This window comes from Rattus norvegicus, chromosome 1 (genome assembly GCF_021556685.1).
Source record: "Rattus norvegicus strain SHRSP/BbbUtx chromosome 1, alternate assembly SHRSP_T2T, whole genome shotgun sequence".
NCBI lineage: Eukaryota > Metazoa > Chordata > Mammalia > Rodentia > Muridae > Rattus > Rattus norvegicus.
Window position 1 is genome coordinate 229,719,946 of NC_141534.1, and position 6,132 is coordinate 229,726,077.

The 6,132-nt window shown below is 42.0% G+C and overlaps 1 pseudogene; it reads left to right on the top strand.

Annotated features, from left to right (window-relative positions):
- The first annotated feature begins 689 nt into the window (after positions 1 to 689).
- Ahcy-ps4 (adenosylhomocysteinase, pseudogene 4) lies at positions 690 to 1,998 on the top strand (annotated as a pseudogene).
- The last annotated feature ends 4,134 nt before the right edge of the window (positions 1,999 to 6,132 follow it).

A 6,132-nucleotide genomic window follows, 5' to 3' on the forward strand; every position in this document is an offset into this window, starting at 1 on the left:
TCTGAGGAACCTCCAGACTGATTTCCAGAGTGGTTGTCTCAGCTTGCAATCTCACTTGCTGACAGGAGCCAGATATAGCTGTCTCCTGAGAGGCTCTGCAAGAGTCTGAGAAATACAGAGGCGGATGCTCAAAGCCAACCATTTGACTGAGCACTGCATCCCCAATGGAGTTATTAGAGAAAAGCCTGAAGGAGCTGAAGTGTTTTGCAATCCATAGGAAGAACAATATCAACCAACCCGACCCTTCTCCCAGAGTTTCAAGGGACTAAAACCAGAGAGTACATATGGAGTGACCCATGGCTCCTGCTGCATATGTAGCAGAGGATGGCATTGTTGGAAATCAATGTCCTTGGTTCTGAGAAGGCTTGATTTCGTGATGTAGGGGAATGCCAGGGGGGTGGGAATCAGGAGTGGGTGGTACCGGAAGCACCCTCACAGAAACAGGGGGAAGGAGGATGGGGTAGGGAGTTTCCAAAGGCGAAACCTGGAAAGGGGATAGTTAATATTTGAAATTAAATAAGTATAATATTCAATTCAATAAAAAGTAAATAAAATTTAAAAGAGGAAAAAATGCAAAATGAATTATAAATTACAGATGAAGACTAAGTAAAAAGAGAATTTAAGCCCCGCGCCACACAACCCCCTTCAGTGAGTTTATCACTCCTAGGGGAAGCGCTGCCAGCTTGTCTGATAAACTGCCCTACAAAGTCGCGGACATTGGACTGGCTGCCTGGAAGGAAGGCCCTGGACATAGATGAGAATGAGAATGAGAATGAGAATGCCAGGTTTGATGCACATGCGGGAGAAGTACTCAGTCTCCAAGTCACTGAAGGGTGATGCTCACATTGCTGGCTGCCTGCACATGACTGTGGAGAGTGCTGTCCTCATTGAGACTCTCATGGCCCTGGGTGCTGAGGTGCGGTGGTCTAGCTGCAACATCTTCTCCACTCAGGACCACGCAGCGGTTGCCATTGCCAAGACTGGCATTCCAGTGTTTGCCTGGAATAAGGGCAAGACAGATGAAGAGTACCTGTGGTGCATTGAGCAGACATTGAACTCCAAGGATGGGCCCCTCAACATGATTCTGGACGATGGTGGTGACCTTACTAACCTCATCCACACCAAATTCCCACAGCTTCTGTCAGGCATCCGAGGTCTCTCTGAGGAGACCACGACTGGGTTCACAACCTCTACAAGATGATGGCCAATGGGATACTGAAGGTGCCTGTCATCAATGTCAATGATTATGTCACCAAGAGCAAGTTTGACAACCTCTATGGCTGCCGGGAGTCCCTCATAGATGGCATCAAATGGGCCACAGATGTGATGATTGCGGGCAAGGTGGCAGTGGTAGCAGACTATGGTGATGTGGGCAAGGGTTGTGCCCAGACCCTGCCAGGTTTCAGAGCCCGAGTCATCATCACCGAGATTGACCCCATAAAGGCACTGCAAGCTGCCATTGAGGGCTATGAGGTAACCACCATGGACGAGGCCTGTAAGGAGGGCAACATCTTTATCACCACCACAGACTGTTTTGATATCATCCTTGGACAGCACTTTGAACAGATGAAGGGCGATGCCGTTGTTTGTTACATTGGACACTTCGACGTGGAGACTGATGGGAAGTGGCTCAATGAGAATGCCGTGGAGAATGTGACCATCAAGCCCCAGGTAGACCACTGCCGTCTGAAGAATGGGTTCTGCATCATCTTGCTGGTTGAAGGCCGTCTGGTCAACCTGGGTTGTGCCATGGGCCACCCCAGCTTCATGATGAGCAACTCGTTCACAAACCAGGTGATGGCACAGATTGAGCAGTGGACCCGCCCAGATAAATACCCTGTGGGTGTTCACTTCCTGCCTAAGAAGCTGGATGAGGCAGTGGCTGAAGCCCACCTAGGCAAGCTGAAAGTGAAGCTGACCAAGCTGACTGAGAAGCAGGCTCAGGACCTGGGCGTGCCCATTAACAGCCCCTTCAAGACTGATCACTACCACTACTGAGAGCTCGGACTGCCCTTCACCTTCCAGCTGCCACCCTTGTTCCAGTCTCTACCTCTCGTTCCCAAGAGCAAATGTCACCAACTCTGCAGTTGCTAAACCAGTGTTCCACCCTCTCCCCCAGCCTCACCCCCACTCTGGCTGGTTTTTCTGTCTTTGGCTTCTGTTGGATCCCTCATATTGTTCCCTGTTTGGCAGGGGGAACAATACCCAGGAAACATCCACAGGGGACGTGAGCTCAGAAGTCTTGGAAGTCCAGAGGATGGGTGTTACTAGTGGGCACAAGCCCATGTACTTACTATCCAGACTCTTGCTTGGTCTTTAGATCTGTGTGCTTGGTTTACATACCCGACAGCTTCTTGGCCCAGGACCCAAGAAGGAGCTCATTCAGAGGGTAGGAACCACTGGAGTATGAAGGTTCCTGAGTGCTTGACCTTTTTACTGTTGGGCCATCTCTTAAACCTCATAATACTAAGTTGGTACTTTTGGTCCCTATTTTACAAGGGTTCAGACAGATTAACAGAGAAAGTACAAGTGACAGAGACTGAAAAGGGCTAGAAAAACAAATGGGAAAAGGCCTGTCACTACAGGATAATTGATGGTTCCTATCATGAGCCTGGGTCACAAAGAGATTATTTTGTTCTATAATGTTTATATACTATTTAGGATGCTTTGTCATTATTCTGAGGACAAAGAGGATGGATGGGATAGCTTGTGGCTACAAATGTGTTTACTGAATATTATTACTTAAGTCATCCATTTAACAGAGTTTGATTATTTCTGCATATTAGTTACTCTGTAATGTAATGGAACTCTAGCCTGAAAAACAAAGAATATAGGACTTCTGCTCTCATGAGAATGGTCTGTATCTAGTTTGTCTAATGCTATCTTCTCACCAAAATATGATCTGGCACCTAGAAGAGGCTTAATAAACAAACAAGTACATGACCAGAAGCGATAAAGTAGCTTCCAAATGTACAATTAAGGAGTATGGGAACTGAATACCATGGCGTGGGGTGCCTTTAAATATCTGCAAGGTAACGTCTACATTGATGGGAAATACTAGAGCTTTTCAAGAATCAAATAGATTTTGAGAATCAAAGAAAATATGAAGAAAAGACTTATGTGCGAGGAGACAAGGTCAGGTAGTGGGGAATGAAGTCCCAGAAGAAATTAAACTGAATATGATATCCCAGTATGTGATTTAAGAACATCATTTTACTGCTTTATGCAAATATGGTTCAATAAATATTCTATCTGAGGGAGGGGATGACTAGAAACTATAGATAGAAAATAGAAAAAAATTCTAGGGGTTGTGACAGAGGTGAAAAGACAGGGAAAGAGAGGTTTATCCAGATTGAGGCTATGTGAAAAGCCATATAGAAATCTGTGACTGTGTAAATCAATGAAAACTGACTGTGTAAGTCAATTAAAAACTGCTAAGCTAAAAAATAAATAAAGGGGGAGGGGCAGAGAGGTGGCTCTGTGGTTAACAGCACTTTGTTGATGGCTAACAGTCATCTGTAACTCTAGGTCTAAGGCTTTTGAACAGTGAGGTACCTTCTGAGATACACAACTAAGCATAAGGTCTTATCTGAGATCTGTGTGAAGTTTACGCTACCAACTTTATTCGAATAACTGCTTCTAGTATTGTTTTTGTGTGCAGTTTTATACTTGTTTCTTGTATGAATAAACAACTACTTTGCTCCATGCAGTATTTATCAGAGTTTCTACTCCACTTGCCTTTCCACACGTCTAGTTATTTCTCACGGGAGAAAATGAATGCCTACCAGCTTTATAGTAAACAGTAAGTTGTTTTTCAAGCATCCTTTGCGGGCACTGGGTTAGTATTATTGCTTTCAGAGATATTGGTAGACTAAAGACCAAGAGATTTCCTAACACACCCTGGTTGTGGAAAAGTAAGTCAATGTGTTTCCTTGTTGAGTTTGACAAACTAATCACATTCCTGGGAACTGTCAAGATAAAGGGTCAATTTGGATATTTCATTGAATGAAGGTATCTTACTTATTTCTCAGTTGGCCAACATAAAAATATTAAAATTACCTACCAAAAAAATCTTACTCAAAGCTATTTTTAAAAATTTCTAAAACTCAGACTTATAATATACCAACTAAATATAAAATATATACAGTTGTACAAGTCTACAGTTAATTTTGTTAATTATCCTTTTAATCATAGGTTAAATATGATAAAATATAATTATTTATTGTAAGGTTAGTTACACTGGTTGTTTCTTCTGACAAATCATGTCCTCTGAACTTTTAACCCTAGTAGAATGATAGGGACACCAACACACCTACAAAACTTTCAACCTAAAAGTTATATTGTCTACAAGAAATGCAGGGATGGGGCATGGAGCAAAGACTGAAGGAATGGCCAAATCAATAACTGACCCAACCTGAGATTCATCCCATGGGCAAGCACCAATTGTTAATACTGTAGATGATACTCTGTTATGCTTGCAGACAGGAGTCTCTCATGCCTGTCCTCTGAGGGGCTTGACAAAGCAGCTGACTCAGACAAATGCAAACACCCATAGCAAAACAGGAGTAGAAATTGGGGACTCTTGTGGAAGAATAGGGGGAAGGATTGTGGGCCCTGGAAGGGAGAAGAACTTCACAGGAAGATCAACAGTCAACTAACCTGAGCCCATTGAGTTCTCAGAGACTGAACCACCAACCAAATCGCATACACAGGCTGGCCCAAGGCCCTCTGCACATATGTCTTCCTGTGGGTACCAAACAACTAAAGCAGAGTTATTCTAAAAGCTGTTGCTTGTCTGTGGGATAGTTGGGCTTCCTCATCTGACCTCAGTGGAAGGAGATGCTCCAAGCCTGGTAGAGACTTGATATGCCAGGTTGGGGGATACCCAGGGGCTCCACTGTTTAGAAGAGAAGGTTAGAGAGAATGGAGCAAAGATTGTGACATGAGGTTACCGGGAAAAGGGCAGTGAGTGGGATACAAAGTGAATAAAGAAAAATGTATCCTCAACATTTCAATAAACAATACAACTGTACAAAATGTACATTTCTTACATTGTTTGAAACCATTGGTTCAGCTTCTGACTTTTTCCTTTTAAATCTGCATATGTGATATTTATTCATTAAAATTCTGCTTTGAGTTTTGACCCTTTCCTAGACAAGTATGATTTCTTAATATTCTTTGAAGATGAGCAGATATAATTGCCACAGACTAAGCAGAGTGAGCAACTGGTACTCTAGAGTGCACAGTCCTGCTAGGCCATTGTCCTCAGTATACTCAATAGTTTGTGTTTCTCACACTTAGTATTTTACTGATGGCAATTTTGATCCATGGTGTATTGATATAGATATAAATATTTTTGAGTTTGCAAAGAAATTCTAGATTAAAATGTGCAAGAATTGGACTTTATATTCAGGGTATAAAGGTAGAGACTGCCATGTTGAACCCATTCAAGGAGATAAATCTGATTGGTCTGGCTGCTAATACATCTCAAATTACCAAAATTTGCTGAAAGAGGAAAAAAGAAAGGAACATGGATAACCCTAATATGACTGTAAATTTAAACTTCTTGTTGACATGTCTTCTCTATTCCAATTGCATGTCAAATTACTAAGTCTGATGTATACAAATTTATAAACAGATAGTTTAAATTAACCAAGATATATTAATCAACAATATAACTGCACTGTAAAAGGTAATGCACCTTACTGTGTGACTAGATATGATATTATTATATTGCATCACTTTAATTCTTTTGAATGAATTTCAGAAGAACTAAAATGACTCCGTCTTCTGTGTTCACATCCCTCACTCTACGTGAAGGTTACTATCAAAATAGACAGAAGAAATTCGAGCCTCTGAAGAAAGACATTGAAGAAGATCTCAGAAGATGGAAAATTCTCCCATGCTCATGGATTGGCAGGATTAATCTAGTAAAAATGGCCATTTTACCAAAAGCGATCTACAGATTCAATGCAATTCCCATCAAAATTCCAATCCAATTCTTCATAGCCTTAGACAGAACAAATTGCAAATTCATCTGGATAACAAAAAACCCAGGATAGCTAAAACTATCCTCAACAATAAAAGGACTTCTGGGGGAATCACTATCCCTGAACTCAAGCAGTATTATAC